Genomic DNA, 2,896 nt, shown 5'->3' on the forward strand with positions numbered 1-2,896 from the left:
CTGTGTTTCGGTAGTGACAAATTTGGGGAGAGGACAAATATTCCAAAACTTTCTGAAAGTACAATATGAGAATTAACTGCACAATTACTAGAAATGTGTACCTTAGATATTATACAATTTGCACACATACAAAATTTGTGGAAAAAGACTCACCAAATCAGTTCTGTAGAGTGGCCCATATATATTACATGGAATCCAAGAAAAATATCTGATGCAGTTTTTTTTGTTGCTGTATTTCTCAACCATTGCAAATTGCATGTCCTGTGCTGTGCATGCACTTGCAGATCCCAGCCACCAGAGAGCAGGAGCAAACCTGCGCTACTTTGAGCAGCTGCTGTCTAAGGAGCTGAGGGCCCGGGGTCAGAGCCAGCAGGAGCCCGCCGACGAGAGGCCCATTCAGCTGGACACTTATGAGCGGCCCAAAGACTACCTGCCCGAGAGAGAGGTGTACGAGGCCCTCTGCAGGGAGAGGGAGTCAAGATGGTGAGCGCAGCTTAAGTTATATCCCAAACACACAATGAGGGAATTATTTGCGCTTCTCACTTTATTGCTTTTGTAAGCCTTATTATTTTGAGTCATTTACAGTGTCTCTTGTTTCAGACTTTGATTATATTGTACACTGCTGGTCAAAAGTTTGGAATAATTAGGATATTTTAAATGTTTTTGAAAGAAGTCTCTTCTGCTCACAAAGGCTGTATTTATTTAATTAAACATGCAGTAAAAATTGTGAAATATTATTACTCTTCAGAATAACTGTTTTCAATGTGAATATATTTTAAAATGTAATTTATTCCTGTGACGCAACGCTGAATTTTCAGCATCATTACTCCAGTCTTCAGTGTCACATGATCTTCAGAAATCATTCTAATATGCTGATTTGCTGCTCAAGAAACATTTCTGATTATTATCAATGTAGAATACAGTTTTTTTTTTCTGCTTAATAATTTTGTGGAAACTGTAATACACTGCCATTTATAGGTTTGGGGCATGTATGATTTTTTTTTAAAGCATCCATTGATTAAATTGATCAAAAGTGACAGTAAAGATATTTAATAGACAAAAAAAAAAAGTAATTGGATTCTACAATCAGGTATAATACAGTGATGAACAACATAAACCCTACATAAGGGAGGGGTGAGAATAAGAAGAAATTGCAATAACAATATAAATCCATTACTCCCCACGAAGTGCATTTATATCAGAGATATATGATAATAAGGGTTGCCAGGCATAAGAGAATTTATGGGAACCTGTAATTTTATATTTAATCTTTTCCAAGTGTAGGTATAACATCAAATCCTGAAGCCAGTGTGATGCTTTAGGCGGATTTGTAGATTTCTAATGTAATAAAACTTGTCTGCGAGCCAATAAGGATGCAATAATGTTTAGTTGTCTTTGAGTCAGACTTGATTCATCGCCTGGAACACCAAATATTGCTAATTCAGCACATGGCTTCAGCTGTACTTCACACACTTTAGAAAGTGTATCGAATATGATTGACCAGTACGCCGTAAGTGTAGGACGCATCCAAAACATGCGAGTCAGGTCTGCTTCACCTGTGACACCTAATACAGATCTTGTCAAAAGTAGGAAAAGCTACAACTGTCACATTCCTTCTCCTGAATCAGAGACGTCAGAAGTGTCTTACCTGGGTGAAGGAGAAAAAAGAACAGGACTGTTACTTAGTGGTTCAAAGCTGCTCTCTTTTCATATGAAAATTAATTTTGCATTTCAAGCATTTGCAAATCAAGATCCCAGAGTCTGGAGGAAGAGTGGGGAGGCACAGAATCCAAGTTGCTTGAAGTCCAGTGTGACGTTTCCACAGTCTGTGATGATTTAGGGTGCCATGTCATCTGTTGGTCTTGGTTCATTGTGTTGTCAAGTCCAAAGTCAATGCAGCTCTCTACCAGGAGATTTTAGAGTACTTCATGCTTCTGTCTGCTGACAAGCTTTATAAAGATGCCAATTTCCTTTTCCAGCAGCACCTGCTCACAGTGCCAAAACTACTACAGTACTAACTGATTGAGTATCCATAAAAATAAAAACAGAATAAAGAAAAAGAAAACTACAACAAGGCAGTAAACCAGCCCTTGAACATTAGAACACTCTTTCCATTAACTACACAACTGTTGAGCCCCCGACAAACTAGTCTACTAATTTTTTTTAAAGAATAGGGAGATAAATAAAAAGAAGATATGGAAGGTCATTTATGGTCCATCTTACGGTGTTTTGTTACAGTACCTTTCCGAACAAAGACGTAAGCCGTCATAGTTTTTCCAGTATTTTTGACCAAATAAATGCATCCTCTGTGAGCTTTTAAATGCATGAAAAAAATCTTAAATATTCCAAACTTTTATAGTAATGTAAACCATATAAATGTTTCTTATGCAGACAGTGTGAAGGGGACCACGATTTAGATTAATCACACTAACATGTTAACACACATAATGTTTAAGTCGTGTGGCTGTAGTTTCGAATCGTTGTGTATTTTAATGTTGGTTTCAGATGAGTGTTTGCAACATTTATCTAAATAAATATATATATGTGTCCCTGGAGCACAAAAGCAGTGTTAAGTCGCTGGGGTATATTTGTAGCAATAGCCAACAATACATTGTATGGGTCAAAATGATCCATTTTTCTTTTATACCAAAAATCATTTGAATATTAAGTAAAGATCATGTTCCATGAAGATATTTTGTAAATTTCCTACCGTAAATATATCAAAACTTAATTTTTGATTAGTAATATGCATTGCTAAGAACTTCATTTTACTGGTTTTGTGCTCCAGGATCACAGATGTAAATATAAAAATCATCCTAAATAAGGTAGGCTGAAATAAAAAAGTTATTAAAGTTTTTTTTTTTTTTCTCTTAATTTCCCTACAGACTCAAACAAA

The 2,896-nt window shown here is 36.0% G+C and overlaps 1 pseudogene; it reads left to right on the top strand.

Annotated features, from left to right (window-relative positions):
* The window catches only part of LOC107742459 (prolyl 4-hydroxylase subunit alpha-2-like), a 16,032-nt pseudogene that overhangs the window by 5,502 nt on the left and 7,634 nt on the right, over window positions 1–2,896 (top strand).

Source organism: Sinocyclocheilus rhinocerous, unplaced genomic scaffold (assembly GCF_001515625.1).
Source record: "Sinocyclocheilus rhinocerous isolate Xijiao unplaced genomic scaffold, SAMN03320098_v1.1 scaffold1427, whole genome shotgun sequence".
Classification (NCBI taxonomy): Eukaryota; Metazoa; Chordata; class Actinopteri; order Cypriniformes; family Cyprinidae; genus Sinocyclocheilus; species Sinocyclocheilus rhinocerous.